Genomic DNA, 27,354 nt, shown 5'->3' with positions numbered 1-27,354 from the left:
TCCATGGAAAACCATAAGGAAAGATATATGTTTATTTCCTTATTGTTTTGTAAATACATTATTAACACTCCTCTTTTTACTTTTCCCAGACATTTCTGATAATTTTTAATTAATACATTTTGAAAATGTTCTCTTGAGAGCATATGATTAGAATTGCTATGCTTCTGATAAATTAAAATGTTTGTCATTAGGTCGTGCATCTCTATGTATCTTATCAGATTTAGTTCATTTACTTATTTCCAAGAAAATTTTTTGCATTTCTTACATCCCACCTTTTCAGTTATTTTTGTTTTAAATATGTTTCTTAACAATATCATATGACAAAAGTTTGCAATTTGTTTTATCTGTTAATTTTTGTCTTTTAATTGTGGAATTTAATCCATATACGTATATTTTGATTAAATAAGTTCTACCATCTTCTTGCTTGCTTTCTGTTACCACTTTTTCTCTCCCTTTTTGTCCTTTCTTTCCAGGATTAACCAAGTTTTTTTCTTTGTTTTCTTCTTATTCCTCTTTTTTTTCCTTTTAGAAGATATACAATTTGTTCTTTCTCTCTCTTTTTTTTTTAAATTGGTAACCCTTGAACTTTTACCATGTATGTTTATTATTTAATGATTTCTAAAGTTAATGTATTGATCCCACCCATGAACAACATAAACACCGTAGACCATGTTAACTCATTAAAGGAGGGACTGATGAGGCTCAAACATGGACAAAAACAATACAATCCTGAAACGCTCCTTCAAGGAGCGTATGTCACATTCTACAGCATAATATCACATTCTCTGTGAAATACTGTATCAGCCTCCCCAAAAGTTGATCATTCCCTTGCTCTATTTAAGACACATAATTGTTTTTTTGTGTATATGTATACGTTAGTATTATTTCCTTGAGGATGAGGAATATATCACCTTTTTATCTTTTAGTAGTACCTGACACCAGACTTAGCCTATGGTAGCACACATTTAGCCTAGTGAATGAATTTTAAAAATTAACAATTTTATGTTCCTATGCATTTATGACTTTTTATTTTCTCATATTTCATGGAGATAACAAGTTTTATCAAAAATTACCCAGTGTGACCACTTGTAAGAGAGAAAACCTTAATAAGCTTCAAATCAGAGTTCATATATTCTCTACATATGTGTTTCCACTTTTGATTTTAACTAGTATTCTGGCCTTTGCTCCTAATTAATTCATCCTAACAGCTTACGTATAATGACTTTAGTTTGAGAGAAGCAGGATTAGGCCTTTTATGAATTATTTTATCAAATTAAATCTGTGTCATAAAGAGTTCCATGTGTTTACGAAGCAAGAGGGGAGTTGACCTAAGTCTGGCTGAGCTAAATGAGTTGTGGTTATTCTTATGTTTATTCATATGACAGAAAAATGAAAAATATCATATGCTATCTTAAAACATCTCCATTATTTTCAAATTTTTATTTACCTTTGTATTGTCATGATGGTTTCATGTTCAAAGTTTGTCCAAGCTCCCCCAGGGTAAGAATCATGGGCTGTGTAGATCTTCATCCTCCCTGGCAGCGAGGATAGCATGCAGTGGTCACTGGGTAAATTTGTGATCATTGTGTCTAGGAGTAAATGAATGCATGAGTTAGTGAGTGAATAAAGTTACAAGAGAATAATGAAATGCAATGGCCAGTCATTTTTTACCTAGCTTTTTTTTTTTTACAATTTCCTATTATTTATAATTTAAATTTTATTTAAATTTATTTAAAATTATTTGAATATATTATTTTGTTTAAAAAGGACCGTGTTTCTTTTTTTGCTTGACTATTTTGTGTAGCTCAAACTGAAACTGGTCAAAAGAAGTCTATGAGAATGTGCATTAATAAATATTCTTTTTAGCTAATAGAAGTGGAATGAATTACACAATCACATTTTTTTAATGTTTATTTATTTTGAGAGAGAGTGCAAGTAGGGGAGGGGCAGAGAGAGAGGAGAGAAAGAATCTCAAGAGAGGAGAGAAAGGATCTTCTATTAGCAAAGAGCCCAGCATGCGGCTGAATCCCACCTGTGAGTGAGATCATGTCCAGAGCAAAAATCAAGAGTCAGACGATTATCCAACTGAGCCACCCAGGTGCCCCTACACAATCATATTTTGAAGAGAAAACAACAAAAATGGATGAAAGAGGTAACTTGAAAAAGAGAAACAGACCCAAGAGTTAAAGACGACCTCAGAAGCTCATCTGATATACGCATCCAAGTCCAGGTAAAATCACACATCAGTCATTTCAGACTATGGAGTGCATTTGGGTTTTAAATAAATCCTGCAAAAATGACTCCAAAACCACCCTTCCTAACAAGTTGACTTTTTAAAAGTCACCAGAAATAACTTCCCGATATTAAATCAAAATTCCTCACTATGATAAAAGCTAAACATGACTGATGCTGTGATAAATCCCTCATGTGAGTTACTTCATTTACTCTTCATCATCTTTGATCTGGGAAGAAAAGATGAAACCAAGGTTTAGAGGGGCTAAGATATTGGCAGAACCAAGATTTGACCCTAGGAAATCTGATTTCAGGGGTCCACCCTCATAATTATTATACTCTTTGCTTCCCTGTGCAGTAATACAAATACTTCTCTTCACAGCCAGTTGATAATACAAAAAATAAAATAAATAAATACATACATAAATAAATACATAAATAAATAAATTCCAACAAAGCAACAGATTTTCACTGATAGGCACCCTCAATTTCATAGGTATTCATATATTTTAAGATTAATTTTTAGAGTTAATTTCTATTTTAAGAGAAAGTAATACAAGGATAAGTTGTAGTTTCTGCTTCTTCCTCCTCTATGTCCTGCCGCAAACATTCCACAACACATCCCCACCACCTCCACATACACACACCACATTTTAATATGTACCTAATCTATTTAGCATTAAATAGACCAGTTTTTCATACATTCTTCAGCTATAGCAAATAGGAAAATAAAAATGTTACCAGTATTTGAAATTTCATGTCCCAGAACCATCCAAGAGGTAGGTGACACAGGAAGTAAAACAGTTAAGTGACTAAGAATTTAGGCTCCAGAGTTAAAGTATCTGGCCTGTAATTACAATTTGTAAGACATTAGGCAAGTTTTTATCCACCTCCTCTGTAAAATGGAGTAACAAAATAATCTCCAGTTGCTGTAAGAATCTAATTATATAGTCTGTATAAAGTTTTTCACTTAGGTAAAGGACTTAGAAAGTGATTAATTAATGTGAGATGTTTATGTTAACTCTTGTCTGGAAAAACATCTAGTATCAAATTATGCCATAATTATCGTGGTGGTGGTGGTGGTTTTTAGCAGATTCACTATGGTAGCTATATAGAAAACCATCTGTTGTTCAAATGTTAACACAGTAATAATTTAGAGGACGCCTTTGCAATTCTGCAGTTCTACACAGAGCAGGAAATAAATGTGTTGCAAGAGCCATATTAACTTTCTGCTATGGTAGATATAGGCATTTCGATATTACTTAGATGTAAACATTGTGCCTCTTTTTTTTTAACCACTTATAAGGCTCGAAACTGCAACTGGGGGAAATACTATGTGGTTGCAGGAATTCTTCTGGCCCACCTTCCTGAAGAGATGGAATAGCTCTCTATAAAGATAAGAAAACCGGTCTAAAATTTCCACATCAGAGTATCATCTCTGCCATCTACACAACCAACATGAATCTCTAGTTTACCTGCAGTAGCTTCTTACCAGAAACTTCCATCTCAAATCACTCACTCCACTTGTGGTAAATACATGACCTAAATATCTGATCGTTATAACAGCACTGTACCCTCAAAGTCTCCGAACTTTATTCCTACATTATGCCAGATATCCATAAAACCACAAATACAGAACATGCTGTGCTTGAGCTCATATTATACCTTCAGTTTTCACATAAACCATCTCTAACTATTGTAAAAATATTTTCAGATACATCACTCATTTTGTCCTGTGTGAAAACATCCACATAAAAATTTCCCTCTAATCTCAAGGCCAGATTAAAAATATAAATATACTTAACAAATTTCTAAGCTTCCCATTTTTGGATAATGAGAGCTGTGCAACATGCCAGCTACTAGAATGAAGTTCTGTTAAATCTGAGTTCAAATATAAAGCTTTCCATAATACCATTAAAAATCTGTTTCAGCATTGAAAACAAAACAAAACAAAAACAAATATAAAGCTTTCCAACAACATTTTCATCTTTGATTATTTTAAATAGCTTTATAACCCTCAGATAATTTTTAAATCAGAATGGGTAAAATCAGAAACATAAGAAACAATAAGTTGTGCACTGTTGGTAAAATGCAAACTGGTGACCCCACTGTGGAAAACAGCATGGGGTTTCCTCAAAAAGTTGTGGAATCATGTGATCTAGTATTGTACTTACTACTGGGTATTTACCCAAAGAGTATGGAAACACTGATTCAAAAAAATATATGCACCCCTGTGTTTTTTGCAGCATTATTTATAACAGTGAAATTATGGAAGCCACCCAAGTGTTCATTGGTAGATTAATGGATAAAGAAGAGGTGGTTTATATACTCAATGGAAGATTACTCAGTCATAAAAAGAATGAAATCTTGTCATTCACAGCAACATGGTTGGCTCTAGAGGGTATAATGTTAAGTGAAATCAGTCAGAGATAGATATCATATGATTTCACTCATATGTGGAACTTTAAAATCAAAACAAACAAAAAAATAAAAAAGAGACAAATGAAGACATAGACACTTAACTATTGAGGAAAGGCTGATGGTTACCAGAGAGGAGGTAGGTGGAAGGATGAGTGAAATAGGTGCAGGGGATTAAAAGTACACTCATCGTGATGAGCGCTGAGTAATGTATAGAACTGTTGAATCACTATATTGTGCACCTGAAATTAGTAAAACACCGTATGTTAATTTTACTTGAATAAAAGTAAAAATAAAATAAAAATTAAGTACAGGGAGGAGCTCAAACAAGCCAGAGAATAAATTATTGATACCTACATACAGCATTTAAAACACTTAAATATATCTTGAAATCGCTGTTGCACGTAATCTCCATTTATACTTACAGATCTTTAAATGTTCTGGAGAAGAATCCTAAAGGTGCAAAACTTTTCCTTCACCAATCAATGTCTTTGCAACCCGTATTACTTTTTTAGCAAAAACTGGCTCAGAGAGCCTTCCCTCAGTCCCTGCTGAATATACTCTGTTCCGCGTAACTCTATTTCCTCCTGTTTGTTGCTTACAATTGGTGGGACCAAAGGGAGAAACACGACCTAAGTTAGGCCATTTTCTCTCCCAGGAATTTGAGTTGGTGTTGGAGAGACTTGTTCATTTCATTGTGGGTATGGGGTTTATAAGGATATCTGAGTAAGCATGACCATGTTTGGGCCATGTGCTTCTAAACTGACTAGTGGAGCCAAGATGGAGGGAGAGAGAAGAAAGATCAAACAGAAAAGAAGCAAGGATCAGATATTTGGCTACAGGGAGAGAAAAGCGGAAAGTAAATACCTTAGTTCCCAACCGTTTAATTTCCTGGTTTTAGTTCCTCAGTTCTTACCGCATTTTACTTTGGGTTCTATGAAGTGACCATTTAGTCTTCCAATAAATGTATTTTTCACCTAGATTTAAGTTATTTGCATTTATCCCTCTCCTCACTAATATATGGGGATCTAAAGCACAGACAAGGCAAGTATCTGGAAGGTGCAAAAGCAAGTCGTCAGAAGAGCTGGGAACAGATCCCCGACTTCAGGTCTGTGTTCTTCAAATTCCATGGGAAGGGAGTCATGGGCAGCATTAGAGAGAGGGAAAAGTAATCTCTCTGATGCCCATTTGGACATTTATATAAAGGCTCTATGTTTCCTTGGGAATTCTGTGAAAGGCATTTACTTTCCTATATACATTTTCTCACATGTTAGTGTTTGATAGGTTATTCGGATTATTGATTCTTGAGACTAACTCTCTTGTGAAGGTTAAATCTGTAATCAAAAGTAGAGATGGCACTCTTCTCATTAAGTGTTTAAAATACATACATTCCTAGAATTAGCAAATTGGGCAAAGAAACATTATGATACTCAGCATCTCTAACATAACAGAAAATTTATAATATTATAAATACCATATATATATGCAGTAAAAGTAATTGATTTTTATATATGAAATATTTACAGTTTCTTTAATGTACATTCCTGAGATTTTCCATATTAAAATAAATATTAAAGCAAGGCCAAGTTCAGTTCCTTTATTTTCCTACCAACTGTTTAAGAAAATAAACTCTATTGAGTTTAATTCACAAAATATGGTTACCATCTGAGTTCTTACTTTGGAAACAAGTGAAGTTTTGAAAGTAAAGTGCAATAAATATACTATTAGGTCTGGCAAATAGTCATGTAGAAAAAAATATTCAAAAGTATTTCTTAGGACCAATTGGAAATATAATTTTGAAAGTGAAAATTATAATCATTCATTAAGATAATTTTGATCATTCTCTTTTTCTGGAATTAGAATTTCAAAGTATCATTTAATTTTATTTGTCTGCAATTGCTAATTGAGTTAGGCTGGCTCTCCATGTAGGATAATATCTTTTTTCAACTGCATTACTCACCTCTCTATTTCACTCCTGGAATTAAAGATAAACACACATAGGTACGTACATAGATATATAAAAATATATTTTTAATAAAAACCTGACCAACGTTTGCTTTTATATTAAAATGTTTTTAAGTATTGAAAGAGTTTTTGTTTCATGTTTTCCATTTTGCTTTCAAATTATTAAAGAAAGTAATGGCAAATGAATGTTTTACTATAATTTATGGAATATTAAGAATACAAAAAATTTCACATAGCTCTGTATCTCAGATAAGCCTACTGACATGAAAAAAAAAAGGCAATTCAAGTTCATGGCCAAAAATTTTAAACAGGTCAGAAAGAGTTCAATTATTAAAAACCCAAGGGAAGTTCTGGACTTAGCCATGGTTTGCCAAAAAAATGAATTAACAAAGGTTAAAAGAAAGCCCACAAATGAACGTAAAAGAAGATGAAAAAGATATGTGGCTGAAGTCATTTTTGAAAAAGAATGGAAGGAATACTTAAATTACTAGATATCAAAATATCAATCTTGATTGGATCATTTCCATCATTATACTAATATACTTTAAAAAAAACTAATATATTTTTTATTTCCTATTGAAACTATAGAGCAGCCGTAATAAAACTTTTCTTTCCCCACAGACTCCTCCAAGAACTTGCCCTCTATCTGCCCCCTTCATGTTTCTCTCCTCCTATTGTCTCTACTTCCTGGTCATGCATTTACTTTTCACCCACTCCTGTCTGGCCGCTATGCTCATTACTTCAAAAACGTTCTTGTCAGGGTTACAGTGGCTTGCCCAATGAGCATTCCTTATTCCTCATCTTACTTGACTTCTCAAGGCATTCAACACAATCAATGATGCACCACCTCCCACCTTGTTTTTGAAGATCTCCTCTCTTCCCTTCAGGGACACTAAATTTCCTGCTATTTATTTTCTAATCACTAGTCTTGCCTTCATAATCTCCTTTGCCTGCATCTTCTCTTCTACCAAATGCTAAATGCTGGAGTTCCTAAGGGCTTGGCTCTGGGGTGTCTTCCTAACCTTCATCTGAGCAATCTTATTCATTTCAATAGCTCTGAACATCATGTATATTCAGACATCTCCAAATTTTATAAACGCCACTATCACTTTTGATCTCAGGTCCAAAATCACATATCCAGCTGCTTGTCCGACAGTTACATGTGAAAATTTCAAGCTTAACTTGTCCAAACAGAATTTTTTGCTTTCTTTCCCTCTGTCATACTCGGCCTAAGTCTATCCCTCTCTAGCTCAGTAAATGGCACTATGAATTAAAGTTAGAAATGGGATTTTTCTTTGATACCTCCCTTTCTCGCCTCATACATTTTACTGCTAAGCATTACCCATCAGTCAGAAACAAATGCTAAATCTGTCAACTTCTCTACTTCACTGCTAGTATTTTGCTCAAGCCTCAACCATTTCTAATTAGACTATTGGAATGGCCACTTGTATTCAGCCAGGATGGACTAGGTTATGCTATAATAAAGGCCCTGAGAATCCTATCACAATGTATATGTATATCAAATCATCATGTTATATGCTTTAAATATCTTACTATTTTATTTGTCAATTATGCCTCAATAAAGCTGGGAAAAAAAATAATGGTCCCCAAATCTCAGTGGCTTGTAACAATAAAGATTTACCGGGGGCACATTTTTGTCCATTATAAATAGGCCAAGATTCTGCTGCATACCTCCGGACTCTGTGTCCCAGACAAATGGATCAGGCATCACATCTAACATTGCCAGTCGTTGTATAGACAGAATGAATGAGAACACTGGATGCTCTCACACTGGCAATTAAATGCTTCAGCCTGGGATTTACATGGTTATTCTTTCCATGACTCAATGACTACAATGTTACATGGTCTCTCCAAACCACAAGAGGGCCAAGAAGTGTAATTATCCCTTGTATGTGGTAGACAGCACTAATAACTGTCAATTTCTAATGAGACTCCCTACTTCCAACTTTGCTCTCCTATCAATTCTCTAAATAATAGCCAAAAGGACACCTTTCCTTTTTATTGTACTTAGGATCAGATCCAAAATTTCTGTGGCCTACAAGGCTCTACATATTCTAACTCTATCTTAATATCCTAAACCTCTAGCCCTCTAGTGGGGGGGTCTCATCACACTAAAATTTTGCTCAGTCTTTTTCTCCTAGGACATGAAGAATAGGCTGTCCTCATCTGGCTCCTTCATTGTGGCTGCCTTTTTATACTTAGATTCTCAGCTTAAATGTGCCATTCTCATAAAGGATCTTCCCTAAACTTACTATTAAAAGAATGTTCTCTAAACTGAGGGTTGATGGGGGGTGGGAGGGAGGGGAGGGTGGGTGATGGGTATTGAGGAGGGCACCTTTTGGGATGAGCACTGGGTGTTGTATGGAAACCAATTTGACAATAAACTTCATATATTGAAAAAAAATTTTTTTAAATGCTGTAAAAAAAATAAAAGACCTTGGTTACTAAAAAAAAAAAAAAAAAGAATGTTCTCTGTATTATCTTTTTTTTCTTTTTAAAGATCACTGCATCCCACGTATTTCCTCTGACATACTGATCTACTTTTTAGAAGTGTTTTACTTGCTTACTTATTAGCCATTTCCATCACTAGCATGTAATAATAAAGATATCTTCTCATTACCTTTATCACCTAACATCCGTAATTAACTTGTATAATATTTTTAATTGAATGAATGAATTAATACAAATCTAAACCTATAAATGAATAAAAATCTAAACCAGTGATACTGACCTAATAGATATAGTAGAAGTGTTGGAATAGAAATAGAATATATGTTAGAGCATGATCAGATCCCAAAATATATTCCAGATAGATTAAAAGATTTAAAAATTATATCATTAAGAAATACTATAAACTGGGGGTAGAAAAAGAAAAACTATATTAGTAAAAGGTGTCAAATGTAAAATTGTTGTATAAAATAATGTATAAAAAACAGAGATATAAGATATTGTTCACTAATAATTTAAATCTTAGAAGTAAAAAGTCAAGAGAGAAAAGAACAAATGAAAAAAATGTTTACAACCAATATGATAGAGTTGATATTATATATATATATATGTATAATATTTTATATATTATATTTATATATATATTTATATTTTATAATAGATACATATATGTATCCTTTGAGAGTCCTTTCTAGTGCTGTCTAGGAGCCAAGGGAACATGAAATATGTAGTAGAAGAAGAAAGTTACAAGTTATATGGCCTTGTGATCAGCTGTAACACTAAAGATTAAGCTATTTTTTCCTTTCCAGTCTATCACATATTTAGTTATATGTATTAAAAATTTCCCTCCTTTCCCTCTGTTTTTACTAGCACTTTATCATAATAATCATAGGATATATATTTATAGGATAATGAGCGTGGAATGAGACTAAATTTGAAGAGAGCTGATCATTCAGAAATGGTTGCAATGCTTGATGAAATTTTGAATTTCCTACATTGAGGAGAAGGTCTGTACATTTGTGCTTTTGTGAGGAAGTTGCCTTATGGGGAGGCAGAGAACATTGCTATTGTTATTTGGAGGTTTAAATGTGGGAGTTAATGACCCTACTGATGTTCAGTAGCCACAGTGTGGGTTATGACATGTAATGTAATTGGCTTACTGCACACCCACTCACTTCCTTGGAGTATTACTTCCTGAAAAGGTCAAAGATGAAAGGCTGGAAAGACGAAAGCTACATTTATCAGATGGCCCTTCTGCTATGGCTGTGCTTGAGACCTAGGTTTTGGCCAAGTGGGCATTTCCACAGTGACGGTCATGAGGAAAGAGACACGATATTCTGGCAAGAATGGTGACAGAAGGGTTTAGCTCTCCTTGGGCTCAAACAGTGTCAACAGTTTCCTTATTTGTTTGCTTTCTGATCATGGGGCAGGGTAATAGCAGCAGTTGCTCTCTTAGCTAGAAAATTTTACAGTGTGGAATTACAAAAACGTCATTTTCTACTTTTTTTTTTAATTACGGTTGTACCAAAAATAAAGAGAACCAGCTACTAATTCTCCTCAAATTATCTAGAGTGAACCTTGTTGTCTTTAAGAATGCTGATCAGTATAGATATTCTTTCCATGTGCATTGACCAAATATTTACTAAGTCTCTAGTATGTGCCAATAAAAAATAAATGTAATACGTAAATTAGAGAGTATGGGAGAAACTGCTGCATGAAATGGAAAGACATTTAAAACGTAAAGTAGAGAAAGGAGACAGAAATGCAGAGGAGGTAGCAATGTGGAAATGCAGGTTATAATCTTAAATTGGGTCATCAGAGTTACTTTTTTTGCAAAAGAGGGAGTGAAAAAGGACTTGAAAAGAAATGAGATTAAATTATTCCAGGCAAACAAAAAGAGTCTGTGTAAAGGCCCTGAGGTGGGCACATGCCTGATGTGTTAGAGGAAAACAAAGAGGCCAACACAAAGTGACTAAGACAATGAGATAAGAGAGGCAGCAGGACACCATAAGGAAAATTTGATTATTTCTCTAGAAGCCTCTGGAGACTTTTGAACAGTCTGATATGATTTACGTTGTAAAAGAATCCATCTGGTTGTTTTATTGAGAATAGACTGCAGCAGGAAAAGAATAGAAGCAGGAGATTAGTGAGGAGCTTTTGTAGTCATCCAAGTGAGATCTGATGTGGCCTAAATCAAGGTGGAATCAGTGGACGTGTGAGAGGCGGTGGAGTCTGGGTTTATTTTGAAGTTACAGGAAATGGCATTTCCTGAGAGACTGGATATGAGGTATGAGAAAAAGGGAGGACATAGGAATGACTCTAAGAGTTTCAGGGCTGGAGGAAATTTAAGTATAGAATTTCCCTCAGTTGAGGTGGGTGGAATAGTTTATGTCCAACGGCTCTGTCAGGGAGACAGTCATTGGAATACAGGTGGCATTTAATGTCTTAAGCCTGGATGAAATCACCAAAGAAAGAAATTAAGATGGAGAAGGGGTCCAAGAACTAAGACCTGAGAGGGTCTGCCATTAGAAGTTGGAAAAGAGAAGCTAACCAAGGAGGCAGAAGGAGCATGTGAGGTAGTGAGTGTGCTGTTCAAGTGAAGAAAGTGCACTTAGGAAAAGGGGGTAAGCACCTATGTTGAATGCTACTGAACGTTCAGAAAATGGCATTCCCATCTACAGTGCACAAGGGTTCCTTCTCTCCACATCTTCACCAACAGTTACTGTTTCTTGTGTTCTTAGTCACTCTGACAGATGTGAGGTGATATCTCATTATATATATTATATATTGGTATATATATATATACCAATATATAATATATATAAATATAAATATATATAATATATAAATATATATAAATATATATGATAATAATTTATATATTATATATAAATATATATAATAATAATTTATATATTATATATATATAGGTATATATATATACCAAACACTACAAAGATTATAATCTGAGCATAAAGGACAGTTCTTAGTTTCTCCATAGAAGATACTTATGTTTTCACCTTAAAAACCTTATGAGAAACCTCTTTTGGTACCAAATATAGGAGGTACCTGACGCCCATTCACATCCTAAGCACCAAACAAGGACTGGCTTGAAAGCCAGGTCTCCACAATACAGGCACCTAAGAAGAAAGCATTCAACCACAGCCAACAATGAGGTGCTGTTTTCTCGCTAAGGCAAGAAAGAATCACTTACTATTTACCCCTCACTTTTTTTTTAAGTTCAATTCAATTTGTAGTTTCATCCTCTTTTCTTGTTTAAATTGTTTCTCCCATCAGAATCAAATACCTTATCAGATATCTTACTGGAATGTACCCAAAAGAAAGAATTTATCTCACACACTTATAATAAATATATCTTAGGCATTGGCTTGAGAAGATTAAAAGATTCACTTTATTTTTTTTAATGCTTATTGATTTTGAGAGAGAGGGAGAGTGTGAGCAAGGGAAGGGCAGGGAGGGAGGGAGAGAATCCCAAGCAGTCTGCACGCTGTGAGTGCAGAAGCCAACACAGGCTCAAACCACAAACATGAGATCATGACCTGAGCTGAAATCAACTGTCAGCCTCTTAACCAAATGAGACACTCAGGTGTCCCTAAAAGATTCAGTTTGTAACCCAAACCTCATCCATATTGAATTGGTGAGTGCATTCCATGTGCCTTTAAAAATGTAAATTGTAGATGTGTTCTTTTTTATGCTTCATAACTTACATATATTCCTATATTGTTATAATCCAAAGTCTTTTGCTACTAATCATAGGGCTTAAAGCAAGGGAAATGTGTGTGATGGATCTCCACACATGCTGAGAATAAATGAATAAAGTTCTTATTTTGAAGACAGATTGCACCGATTGACTTAACAGAAAATTATAATTGCACTGGTTTGCTACATATAAGTTTGCAAAATGTAAAGCATATTGGCCAAGATCATTACCTTTTCTGAGCATATATTTAGCAATTCTGTATAGCTTAAATTTTTAAAAGTTTGATGGCAAATCATTCCTCCAGAATTCTCTCACTCCTAGAAACCTGAATACATTTACAGAGTGCCTTTTGTTTACTTTTAACAACAAAAAAATGCGTATCGACTCTACTGTAACCATGATAGAGTATACTATCCCTTCAGGTTCTGAGTGAAAGAATTCTCTGTAGTCAAGTCCTGACACCTACTAGTAAGAAGGTAACATCTGAAATTATTTCTAATCAAGTAAGCTACATTTATGTAAATATAGCTACATTGGCACACCGACAACAAAATGTCATAGGCTAAACAGCATTAGACAAGTTGTAAATGTGATCCCAATATCTTGTTCATTCACTGCCAAAAAAGTACCTATAAAAATATTTTAAAGTAATAGTTCAGCTTTTATTAGTTTCCACATGCATAATCAAATACAGAAACCCACTAAAAAGTACTTCTAGAAATGTGTTACCAAAACCATAATTAAAGGAAACATTAAGTGTGGATTTTTCTTTAGATTTAGAATGAAGGTTATAAACTGCATCCTTAACTCATACATAACTCAGTCCATCTGCTACATTGGAATTTAAAACTTTAGTTTTATTCCTTGCCATTTGTAAGTGTCATTGTATAGGATGACTTTCAAAGGCAATTAAGACCAAAAGATTTTATTTAAAATAATTAGGTTGGTTTTTTTTTTAACTTTTGGCAGATGTTGACATACATTTTGAAAAGATACTCAAAGTGCTCAGAGTTCAGAGAAACATACAAATATGCAAACAGACATCAGCAAAAGCAATGTGGTGAGTGTACTAATTAATACAGGAACACAAGAAGAAGGCAAACAAACTTGCCTATGGGAGGCAGGACAGACATTATAGAGAAAACAGAAATGGTTGTGCTCTTTAAAGAAGACATAACATTTTTTAAGTTAAAGAGCAAGGAATGGGGATAAAGACTAGAAAGAAAGGATATTCTAGGCAGGGACTGATAATAATTTACTATAGTCACAGTGCATACCTATGAATCCCTTCTTAATTACTTAGGTGGTTTGATTTTTCAGGCTTATTTTATTCCATTTCTCCTCCTCCAAGAAAGGTAAGAACTTAGAAGTGGTTTGCAACTAATATACACATACAATCCAGAGCACTTTTTCAAGTGCAAGAGAAATATTTACTGTAACCGAAACTCTGGGTGAAAGAAAACAATTGGAAACATAATGATAAGGTACTATTTGGGGATGGTATCTGCATGCTGCAATCTGGGGAAAAAACATACTATAATATCATTTGACATAATATGACTATATGTAAATATTTTGATATAGTATGGGAATTAAGAAGAAAACTCATTACTGCAAATTTTACTGCTTAAATGTAAAAGTTGAAAATAACTTGACTAAAACAAATAAAATATCTATAGCAACAATTATATGTGTACTGACGTAAAATCTTATGAACTCTTCTGGAAAATTCTTCTTTCAAACACATTTTATGACAATAATCATAATTAGGCACATATGTTAATGTGAAAGAAAGTAGCCCATATTTTCCACATTGCTGTATTGCCTAGTATCTTCTAGGGGGTTTAAAATTACTAGGTCAAATGCAAAGTTCAGATGAAGCAACACTTGAGTGCTGTTTTCTTCTCAGATGCAGTAAATGATACATTTCTATTAACTTATCTCCATGTGATATTTACTTCACATGGTTGATGTAACCATTTCAGTTACCCAATATATTAATAATTATTCACACTGTCACCATTATTCATGAATGTAATCATGGAATGTCTATTTCTTAGGGAATTAATCACAGATACAAATTCTTTTGCTCTCAAAAAAATTCAGATATCCTCGGGGCTGCCAAAATTACATGGATAATTTCCAGTCTTTCTGTGATTTAAATTCTGTGTTGTTTGACCTGTTGTTGATTTTTTCTCCTTTTTGAAATATTCCACCATTAGCTTCTGCAACAGCACTGTATTCTGAGTTTCCCTCTACCTCTCACATCCTTCCTTCCCAGCTTTATTTGTGGACTCTTGATCTTCATCAGCAGGCTCTTAAATCCTAGCAGATCTTAAGTTTCTGTGTTCAGTCCTCTCAACATGTACTGTGCTCCCTCTTCTGAGAGGCCACCTGGGTGGCTCAGTCGGTTAAGCATATGACTCTTGACTTTAGCTCAGGTCATGATCTCAGGGTTCATGAGATTGAGCCCCATATCGGCTCCCATGCTGGGCAAGGAACCCGCCTAGGATTCTCTCTCTGTCCCTCCCCTACTGTCTCTCACATGCATGCATGCTAGCACATGTACACTCTTACTCACTCTACCTCTCAAAAAAACAAACAAACAAGTAAAACAAAGCAAACACACAAAAAACAAGCAGCTCATAATTGTACACACTTACCATTCAGAAGACACGGAGTTAAAAAAAAAAAAAAAGAGTCAACTCTCCTCCTCCTACAAAAACCACCTTATCCTAAGCTTATTATCATCCTTCTCACTCATCTACTCCTTCTCTTAACGTCTCTTCAGGTTAGTGACAGTACCAGTTTTTAGATATGCAAGCCAGAAATTTTGGAGTCACTTTGACTCTTCACTCTCTTTTACCCACCCACCTCCAACCTCCAGGGGGCCACTAAACCCTATGTACTGCTTCTCCTTCGCTCTGGTCTCTAGCATTACTTTACCAGATTATGACATCCAGTATCTCTGCCTCCATTCCTGCCTCCTTCAACCTATTCTTATTCGCAGCACAGCCAGAATGAACTTCATAAAATAGAAAGGAGACCATGTTCTTCTCTTGCTTGCAATCTATGGAAAATACCTCAACATACCAGTGTAACCTGCAAGTCAAGCTAACTTCTGTTTCTTCTCCAACCTTACCTTCAGAGGCTTGGAAGATTTGGTGGCTGATCCAGAAAAAAAGAAATGACTGTGAGAGACAGTGACACACAAAGATTTATTGGTTGACACTTGTATGTGGGGGAAATCTCTCACAGTAGCAATCTTCGATGATGCTATGATGCAGGAACCCCTATGCAGAAGGGGAGGAAGGCAGGCAACTCCCTAGGAAGAAAGCAGTCATATAGGAAGCCTATGTCTAGGTGGCATTTGCTCACAAGGTGGGAGTCTCTGGATCAGAGAATTCCAAAGGGCTGCAGCCGCTCTGGGGCTATGGCTAGCAGTGGTGTCGGATGAGGTTTTGCAAGGTGGGCAAAATAAGCTGGCTCTGAACAGGTAAAAATCTGCTTGTATGGGCTATTTTTAAAATAATTGGATGTGGAAGTTTTTAAGTTTGGCAGCAGCAGGCTTTTGAGTTAACAGGTCTTAGCCTGCAGGAAGAAATAAACAACCTAGGGGCCAATACACAGAGACCATCTTTGTCTCATTTATGTAACACCTCTCAACACCTCCTGAAAGAGAACCTCCTTGACCCTTCCTACTTGGCTTTCTCCAAATGAGTAATTCACTTTTACACATCTGTGCTGGTGCCCAAGACGCTCTTATGAGACCTACCATTCAGCAGGGGGAAAAAGTTGATCAACACACTTGGGGCTAGTATTGGATAAAATAAAAGCCATTTCAAGCAGATAGATAAATTAGATAGATGGATAGATAGATAGATAGATGATAGAATATTATGAAAACCTCCTATAAGCCATTAATATTAAGTGTATTAATTGTACTAAGTTGATTTCATATAAAATGTTCCACCTCTCCTCTCCTTACAAACCAAGATCTCTTTCCTTTAAAGTTTTGTCTAATTATCTCAGTCTAACTTTGCTACATTCCTATTTCTATGTCATCTAATTATTTCATAGGCATAGCTTCACTTGGGTCATTGGTGATAATATTGAACAAGTTAGAACCAAAATTTAAGTCTCCTGGACACCACTAGAGACCTCTCTCCAGGCTCCATCACACGGTTGGAATGACTTGAGAATTCAGCTAAGGCTGAGCTTGCAGGAGAGGGGCACTGTGACTCCACTGTGGGAGTCACTGGGATGAGAAAGGCAGAAAAAACAAAGCCAAACTTTACAGTAACAGTGGAATCTGTCTGGGGTTTTTTTTCCTCCAAATAAGACAAATGAACATTTATTATTAGCAAATATTTCTTGAAGCATTGCAACATAAAATTTCTCAGTTAAATTCATGCTTATGGACATTGGGAAAATACATTATTTTCTGTTTCCAGAATTTAGAGACATATACTTTGACCAGTAGAACAATTATAATTAATTTTAGAAATTTCAAGACTGAGGGTCAAATTTTCCCAAAATATTATCACAACATGGCAGTTGCTCAATGTTTAATATGGAAAAATCATATCTTGGGAAATTTGTGTACAAACAGTAGAAGGATTATTTACTTCATTTATCTGGAATGCAAGATACTGGTTAAACACTATGGAAAATGAAACTATTTCCTCCACAAAAGTACTTTCCATGCTCATTGTCTTGAAAAACATCTCCAAAACCATTAATCTTTTAAGGAACACTGTTCTTTTAAAGTATTGGTAATTTGTGAAAAACAAATTAGATTTAAAGAAAAAAAATTTTTGTCTTGAATCCAATCATCAACTAAAGACAATATATCCCCTTATATTTCTGTTTCTGGCTGTTTCTGCCTGGCTCAGTTTGGTTGAGAATTATGAGGCCAGCTGCAATCCCCTGGTGGACCAGTTAACTTTGTTCATGGTATTCTGAGACAATGTACCACAAAGCCTTAAGCATAGCCAAATATCATGAATGCGAACAAGCCAACAGGCAAGAGAAGAATCACTTTTTTTTTTCTTGATAAGAATCATTCTAATAAGGGAACTAGCTGCTATTAGCTTTTTCACACCTGTGAGCTTTACTGCATTGTACTCTGATACCTCTGTCCTGTTGAAATCTTAAAAGACCAACATAGAAAAGCACTGGAGCCTCCCAGACCAGAAGGCATTTCTGATGTATTCCGTGGATAATAAGCAGATCCATATACCAACTATCAGAACTTCAAAGACAGGCTGTATATAGGCAAGACAGGGGCATTCCATCTCTCCTAGGGCCTCCCAAGACTTGAATTTGGATTTTAAGTAATCTAGAGTCATGTTAAATACACCTGGAAAGTAAGACAGGATGTTAAATGTATCATTTTCTGTTTTCTCAGAGTTTCAGTTGAGGGTTCAGTAACAGAAGTTAAAAAATAAACACCAAATACCTTCATGGGGCCCCTGGGTGGCTCAGTCAGTTAGGCGTCTGCTCTTGATCTCTGCTCAGGTCATGATCTCATGGTTCCTTCCTGAGTTCAAGCCCCACGATGGGCTCTGAGCTGATAGCACAGAGTCCTGCTCAGGATTCTGTCTCTCCCTCTCTCTGCCCCTTCTCCACTTGCACTTTCTCTCTCCCTCTCCCAAAATAACAAATAAACTAAAAAAAAACAAAAAGCGAAAAACACCAAATACCTTCATATCTTAAAGAGTTGGGCGGCCTATGTAGGGAGGCCTAAAAGATTATCAAGCAAGTTCTTCTATCCTCAGCCCATCAGCCACCTCCAGGCTAAATGAATAAAGCAGATAAATTTATTTGAGAGACTTTAAAGGGTTTGAGTATGGCAGTAGTAAGAATTTCTTTGCAGATATTTGCCAGGATGTTGTGTATTTTTTTCCCTCTTCCAAGGGAGGAGAAATGGGATGCCTCCCTCGTCTCTCAAGCCTTGGAATAGAACAGCTTTGGATAGCCTGATATGCATTCTCTGAAATTTAAGAGACAAAGGGCTGATATTGGTTTCTTTCCTAAAATGAAAGGCTTTAGTTTAGCCAACTACCCTGGGGCATTAAAGCAGGAAGAGGTGGCTAAGTTAGAAATGGCTTGTGTTGTTAAATTCTGTGTGAATTTCCCTAGGTTGGCTGTAGACTCCAGAGAAAGAAGTTGGGCTGATTCATCCAGAACAGGACTGTGCTAGAGGAGGGCTTGGAGGCACAAGAGGATGCAGCAGGCATCATAAGAGCCATCCATCAGAATCTAGAGACTTGGAGGAAGACTGTATGCAATTAACAAGAGAAAGTACCTACCATGTCAAAGGAACTGAGAGGGGATCCAAAGAATCATAAAAGATTCCATAGCAACAACACCAAAATCATCACTGTGAATCAGCAACATCCAGAGGGCATCAATACCAGATTCACTTCATCAAGTAAGACCTTTCTACATCTATGTCTCCTTCTCCTGCTCTAAACCCAGAAGAGCCACATGCCATAAGGATGATGGAGAATGAGTAGAGCAAAAGGTGGAAAAACAGAAAAGATGCTGACTCTACTCATCCCCTTCAAATGCAGTCTTCTAAGCCTGAAATGTGCCTGAGCTGGGGGAAGAGAAAATCTTGAAACTGAATCACCGTGCAAGACAATGTGATTACACTGAAATAAATGGACCTTTTTTTGTTTAACAAGAACTAGAAACATCAAAGCACTTGGTCAAGACTCAGATGCAGTATAAGAGCTATTTGACAAAGTGAATTTAGTGTGAGTGGTGAGACACATGTTGCTGTATTCTTGCATATAGAATCCAACTTATTTGGGGTGCCTGGGTGGCTCAGTCCATTAAGTATTGGACTTCAGTTCAGGTCATGATCTCATGGCTCCTGATACCAAGCCCTGCGTCGGGCTCTGTGCTGACAGCTCCAAGCCTGGAGCCTGCTTTGGATTCTGTGTCTCCTTCTCTCTCTGTCCCTCCCCTGCTTGCGCTCTGTCTCTGTCTCTCTCTCTCTCTCTGTCTCTCTCTCAAAAATAAACATTAAACAAATTTTAAAAAATGAAAGTAAATTTTTTAAAAAAAAAATCCAATTTGTTCAATAAACTTGTAGCATCAAGGATCACAGGCACTCCCTGCCCTCCAGAGCAAGGTAGGTGCCTACATGACACAGGATCATCATCACTCCACGAAATGACAAGTAGGGATGAACAGAATCTGTCTTATAAATCATTTTGTCTAGGTGCACACTGCTCTCTGGTTATTTCCTTTTTGTTGGCCCTAAGCATTTAATAATGTTTTATTTTAATGTTCTAGCCTGGTCTCACCTGGGTACTATCCAGTTAGTCCAGAGCTTCAACGGGGTTGGATCTCCTGTCCCTTAAGGTCATAATGGCATTAACTAGGATAAAAGCCCCAAAGAAGTTACCTCGCAGCAGACAGAGTTAGATCAGGGACTATAACATCCAACTGTCCCCCAACAGATTTATAGATTCTACATTGCTAGACTGGGAAGATGACATCAATAATCATGTTAAAGAGCCAGAAATTTTCAAACATATTCTATGTGGAAGCATACATCTTATAGCTAACTGATCAGTTGTATCAGAGTAAGTCAAAAGTATTCCTTTAAATGAGCAAAGGTACTTAATGTATACTGACTTAAGAAAGTATACACCCAGTGTTCTGGCAAAAGGTATGCTACAGCATCGGAAGATGCTGGGGTTCAAGTTCTAGGAACTGGTGATTGCTGGGGAGATAACAATCCCACCCCACCCAGCTTGAGCAGCAGAACTTTAGATTTATTTTTGTCCCATGTTGTAAACATTTGTGGAGTAGAAATATTTTTCCATGTAACTGCTAAACAGTGACAGAAAAACATAGACTGTATCAAAGCAAATGTAAGGGAAGAGCCAGAATCCAGCCATAGATCAGCAAAGGATTGGTGCAAAGTTCATACTTCTCCCTCCAAAGCCTATATGTTTTCTAGATATTCCTTCTTGCTCCTAAATAAAACTGGTCTTCTGTTCCTGAAACAGCATAAGAGACTGATGTCAATGACCTAATTGCCAAATCCAAGGGCCCCTTTCAGTTTTCATTGCGTGTTCTTGTTTTCACTTTGTAAGTAATTATTTGTGTGACCATTTGCTTAATACCAGGCTTTTCACAGTAGATTATAAGGTCCCATGAGGACATGACACTCTAGTACGTTGCTCTATACTCAGCTCCAAGAACAATGCTGAGCATATAGCAGCAGCTTAAAAACTAAATTGTTAAATAAATAAAAGGTACTCAGACGCCACCTTGTAAAGGGTTTTGAATGCCAGGCTAAAAAAGTATAGCTTTATTATGTAGACATGGGGAGGCACTAAAGATTTCTTAGCTTGTGTCTCTTAGCTTTGACAACATGCTGGGGTAATCATTCCAGCAGAATGGTGCAAAATCATCTGGATAAGAGAAAGGCTGGATACCTCATTCTTACAGCAGAGCCCACAGGGGCAGACATGTAACCTCTTATAGTAAACAGGTAAACTTAAAAAATGTACAAGCCTATATATATATATATATATATATATATATATATATATATATATATAACAATGTTTTACAACTTAAAAGTTACAACTTAAAAAATGTACAAGCCATATACATATATCTCCACAGAAGTTAATCAAACAAATAAAAAACTACCTTGACCATTTTTGTTTTGTATTTGCATGTATGCTTTGTGTCTCTCCCCTCACTGAAATGACTGATTGGTGCCTGAACTGATTAAAATCACCGAAAGTTAGGGATACACAGCCTATAGCTGAAATTATATGGAAGTGGTTTCTGACCTACTGAGTTGGACCTATTGCTGGTGAAGTCTTAGCTGGACTTTAGTTCTGTAAATATCTGAAAAGGGCCAGAGCATCTGTCCAATTTCTCTTTCCAGTAATTTTATAACTTTTTACGTGAAGAGTCATTAATGTTTCACTTTTTGGACTGAAGTGGATGGAAGCCTGTGTGAGCCAGGAAAAAAAAAAAAGTCTGGCTAGAAAGACTCTGGCCCTAAGCTTGGGTATCCCTTGGGAAACAGCCTTCATTTCCCAAGAAAAGATCAGGCTCTGGGTTAACCCCAATCAGACCATGGCAGGTTTTTACACTATAAATAAACATCATCATTCACATTTCTTTTGTGTTACCTCCTTCTCCATTTCTGCAGTCACCTCTTCTAGAAACTCATGTTTATTCAACCCAGTGGATTTACTAAAGCTTACCTTGTCTCATGAGTCATGAAACCATATTTTACAAACTATATGGAAAATGTGCAGTTAACTTATTTTCACACTCCTGGCCTATACTAAAATAAATTCATTTTTTCCCCCTGAATTTTTTTACTAAAGACAGCCAAGGATTCCAAATTCAGCATTCTATTGGGAGACCAAAACACATATATGCTATTTTCTAAGATTTGAAAGTACCAGGATAATTTTTTAAAAAACTAAACTCTTTTCAGAGATTTAAAATGTGAATTTTAAAAATCTTATTTCCACTCAAGATATTAGGACTACATCCATTATATAACCAAAGCAAGCATTTATAGCCACATATCAGACAATTCTAACAACATGGTATTTATCCTTATTCTTCAGGAACAAATAGGTTAATAAAAGAAATAGGAATTAAAAGTGAAATATCTAGGGGCGCCTGGGTGGCTCAGTCGGTTGAGCATCCGACTTCAGCTCAGGTCACGATCTCACGGTTCGTGAGTTCGAGCCCCACGTCAGGCTCTGGGCTGATGGCTCAGAGCCTGGAGCCTGCTTCTGATTCTGTGTCTCCCTCTCTCTCTCTGCCCCTCCCCCATTCATGCTCTGTCTCTCTCTGTCTCAAAAATAAATAAACATTAAAAAAAAATTTTTAAAAAGTGAAATATCTATTACAAGCTAATCATTGGTATCATAATGGTTTTGATACTTTGGAGTGGAGAGGAATTTTACAGTGTAGAATTGTCCAAGTCAAATGTGTCAGTGTTTTTACTCAATGTGTCCTTGGTATTGTGCTTGGCTGGGTACCAAGTATATATTTATCAAAAAAATGATAGTGGATGAATAAACAAATGAATGAATAGGAATAGATGAATCTTCAATTTGATATAAATAACTTAAAGGTAGTGTGAGACTGTGTTCTTACCATACTTTTAATCATAGTCTATTGCATCTGAAGGTCATGCAAAGTTCACCCTCTGGGTCCCTAATCTAGTCCCATGGCCTAAATACCGTCCATATACTAACAATTCCCATTCCAGGTGGACCTATTCCCTGAACTTCAAACTTACGTGTTCAACTATCTATGCAAACACTTCTGCTTAAGTGTGTGTATGTGTGTATGTAAAAGAGTGTGAGCAAACAGTGTATCCAAAACTGAGCTGTTGATTTCTAATCATCTCCCAAATTCCTACCTCTCTTCAGTCTTATCAGCAAGTGATAATTCCACAGCTTAGATGAAAGTCTTAAGGTCATCCTTAACTTCTTCTTTCACATCCTATAACCAACTCATCAATCAACAAATCACCTTGCTCTACCCTCAAAATATATTTTGAATCCAACCTCTTCTTCCCACTCCAGCACTAATCCTAACCCAAGTTAAATTGTCCTCCATGGGACTGCTGCAACAGCTTCCAGAGGTTGATTCTACGTTCCCCAGCCCCATCCCACCCTACGGGGATCCTTGCAGAACCTAAGTCAGATCATGTTCTGATCAAGCTCTCTTCTCCCATACCTTTCCATCTCACTCTAAACCCATACCTCAGACTACAAAGCCCTACCCAAACTCACCAACTACTTCTCAAATCTCTTCTTCTCCCATGCTGCCTGTGGTTTCGCCTACAGTCATGCTGGCTTCTCTGCTCCTTTTCAAATCTACCAAAAAATGGTTCTGCCTCGTGGCTGCTGTACTTGCTCTCCCCTCTGGCTAGCACCCTCTTTATCCAGGTGTTAATGTGGCTCTTTTCACTAAATTCAGTCTCACCTCGTCAGATCACCCTATCTAAGACAGGACTGACTCAGGCCACTCTCAATTCTCTTACATTGCTTAATTTTAATCCCAATCATGTATCACCCCTTGAAATCTCTGTCATATTTGCATAGGGATCATTTGTTTGTTTTCTGTTGCTCTACACTGGAACATAAGTTCTGTGAGAAGAGCCTGAAAGTACTGTGTGAATTATACAGCATCCATGGCACTCTTATTCATCTTTTAACATCCCCATGCTTAGATTTGGTGTAAATACTCAGGAAAGATCTATTAAATGAATGAATGTATTTTAGAAATAAGTCTATTAAGGAAGTAAAGTAATAGAACCAGATGAGATCCCACAGAACTAAGTCGAAGAGTCCATCTTGGCTTTTCTTATGCACATTTATAGCTTAGAATCAAAGCCCATTCTCAACCCTAGCTCCAAGGAACAACACCTCCCTTGGCAGTATACGTCAGACAGCCCAGATACATATTTTGGACAAAGCAATGCTCTCAGTTTGTCTTCAGTCTGACCACAATCATAGCAGGTTAATGATTTCTCCAGATCAGTCTAGGTTTTCAGAGTCTGTTTTGCTAGCAGCCTCTGACCATGGCTGAAGAACCATTTTTCATGGAAAAATATCCCGCCTCAATAAAAAGTGGTAGAAAGCTTTAGTCGCTTTACTTACCTACTACTTTTCTGCACCTGAAGGTCACGCTGCACTCATCTTACTGAGATCACCTCAAAACATACCAAATTGCTCATTTACAACATGAATTGAAACAAGAATTATGTTTTACAAAAACTTAAGAAACTGCCAAATCCTATTTTCAAGGTACATAGGAGGGTCTAGGATGCTGACCAGAACCTTCTTTCTCTTTTCATGCTCAGTTACATACTCTGAGCAACAATTCTTAGGAAAAGGCTCTTATTTTTAAAAACACATTACACACCAGAAATACGAATAATAGTAGTAATTACAAAATGAAATAACTCTCCTTTCCTCAAAAAAAAATTGTTTCAGTTTGTCCTGTTAAACTAAAAATTAAATGTCAATGGAAAAATTAGCGTATGTGAAAATATCTGTATAATGACTCTATTGGATCCACAGAATAACATTTTCTTCCTATAAACTGGAGTAGGATTATCCCTCAGGAAAATTTTTGAGTTTTTATTTTTTCCTGTCAGGATCTATGCTACATCTCAAGGCACATTTGCTGGAGAAGGCATCTTGTTGACTCTAAAAATCCCCTTGAGCAATAAGGTACAGTTTCTAGAATTAAATACTCATTTTTGTAACAAATTTATAACTATCTTTAGATACTTTGTGATAGCTATCCATTATCACTAAAATACATCGAAAGTATTTAAAAAAATTTTTTTTAGTGTTTATTTATTTTTGAGAGAGAGAGTGAGCAGGGGAGGGGGAGAAAGAGAGGAGACACAGAATCTTAAATAGGCTCCAGGCTCTGAGCTGTCAGCACAGTGCCCGATGTGGGGCTCGAACCCACAAATCATGAGATCATGACCTGAGCTGAAGGCAGACGCCCAACCAACTGAGCCACCCAAGCGCCCCTGCCAAAACTATTTTTTAAAGAGTCAGTAGAAAAAGTTCAAAATATTTATCTTCAGCCTTAATTTTATATACAAACATTTTGATGTAAAATAAAGCCACATACACAGATACTCATACTCAGCCCACCAGGAGGAACCCCTATCCTGACCGGGCCTGACCAATCACAGTATCTTATGACACTAATTGCAACAATAGGTCCAGAAACAGGCATGCAACCCAAGCAAGTGAATAAGAGCCCTTTCCTTGAAGTGGTCTTTTTCAGACATTCAAGAGAAATGCCCTTTCTCCTGGAGTGGCTAAACTTAAAAGAGCCACCTGCCCAGGCTGCAAGAGTAAGAGAAGGTATTAGCAGGTGACTATTGAGGTGCTAATTGGTTGCCACCTTCTCCACTTGAAATAATCTTAGAATTTCTCAGTTACACTTATCAAAGAACAATGCCAATGTCCCTTAGAAATAAGCAGTACATTTAAATTGAAGCTCAGTTTTCTGACGTATCTTCATCCTTTCACCTTTTCCCCATTACAGATGTGTGGGGGAATGATTTGCAACGTGGGGGATGGTAACGTTTTGTATTTGCAATTTTGTTTTCCCTTTCACTTTTAGAGCTTAGCTTTTTTATTTCAAATGGTGAAACTCAGGCAGACAATTATAGTTTCTCTCTCTTAGCTGGCATTGGTTCCTAAAGGTACAGATAAATTAGGAATTATTAGGGGAGATATGTAAAGGCAAAATGAGATGAGAGAGAAGGGTGTGAATGGTCCCTGGGTGGGCATCTAAGAAGGACAGTGAGAAGGTCATCTCAGTTTCAAGCCATTCAACTTACCGTTGAGGCTCCTCCTAAGAGAACACAGGGCTCTCTACAAATGTCTCACATAGTTAATGGCAACACAGCCTCCTTATCAATTGCCTTTTATAAAGAAGGCCCATGTCTAGTTGAAAACAAACAAACAAACGAAAAAAAAGTGAGGGCAACTCACAGAAGAAAACGTAACTGAGATACATGCCAGAGAGGGAGAAGGAGGCAAATGGAACCAGGAGCAAGAGAGAAAACATCCATGACACTGAATCAATTTGTGCTTGTTGTAGGTCCCATCTCCACCCTCACCAGGTACCACTGGCCCAAACTCTCTCTCTCTCTCTCTCTCTCTCTCTCTTTTTGTTAAAGTTAATTCGGATTAGGGTTGTGGCACCCCAAATATGCTGCTTTGAGGCTGACTTTAACTCTCATTTTGTGTCTCTATAAAATGAATACAATAACATGCCAATCTCATTAGGTCCTACGAATTATTAAATAAAGTCATCATCAAGATGATGTGTTCATCAAGGGCTGGTGTAGTTTATGGCAGGTACTCATGCTTAATAAATGTTCCTTGCCTTCTTCATTTACTGAGCCTGAGGGTAGATGTGAAAATGAAAATGGTACTTCTGATAGGCCTGTTCTTTCTAGAAGAAAATGGATAGGGATGGTCATCTACCAACAGTGCTGCATTTTGCTCAACTGCTCAAGTCTAAACAAAGCCCAGCCGGCTTATCCTTCAAAATGTACCATAAGTCTAGAATCCAGGAAATAACATAGACTTTAAATACAAGCCAATGCAGTAGCGCCTGGCTGGCTCAATCGGTTAAGTGTCCAACTTCAGCTCAGGTCATGATCTCACAGTTCGTGGGTTCAAGCCCCGCATTGGGCTCTGGGCTGACAGCTCAGAGCCTGAAGCCTGCTTCGGATTCTGGGTCTCCCTCTCTCTGCCCCTCCCCTGCTCACACTCTGTCTTCCTCTCTCTCTCTCTCTTAAAAATAAATAAACATTTAAACACAAGCCAATGCACACACAAAAATATTCATTTTTCTCCTGGAAATGTTTTTTGTTATTACCATAAGGATGAGTATAAAAAGAAAAGTTCGCCCTAACATATGAGTCAGAGACTCCAAGTAGATATAGATACCGTTTGAGATGGAAAAGAGGTTTTGAAGCCATTTGGAAA

General features: G+C 36.5%; 1 long non-coding RNA gene across 2 annotated transcripts in view; it reads right to left on the bottom strand.

Annotated features, from left to right (window-relative positions):
- The window catches only part of LOC111559720, a 431,348-nt gene that overhangs the window by 81,098 nt on the left and 322,896 nt on the right, over positions 1-27,354 (bottom strand). For both annotated transcript variants that reach the window (XR_006594110.1, XR_006594109.1), the window contains one exon: positions 1,448-1,589. This is a non-coding gene — a long non-coding RNA (uncharacterized LOC111559720). The remainder of the gene's footprint in view (positions 1-1,447; positions 1,590-27,354) is intronic.

The sequence above is a fragment of the Felis catus genome, chromosome A1 (genome assembly GCF_018350175.1).
Source record: "Felis catus isolate Fca126 chromosome A1, F.catus_Fca126_mat1.0, whole genome shotgun sequence".
Taxonomy (NCBI): domain Eukaryota; kingdom Metazoa; phylum Chordata; class Mammalia; order Carnivora; family Felidae; genus Felis; species Felis catus.
Note: the sequence above shows the minus strand (reverse complement) of the source record. Positions and strands in the feature narration are given on the sequence as shown.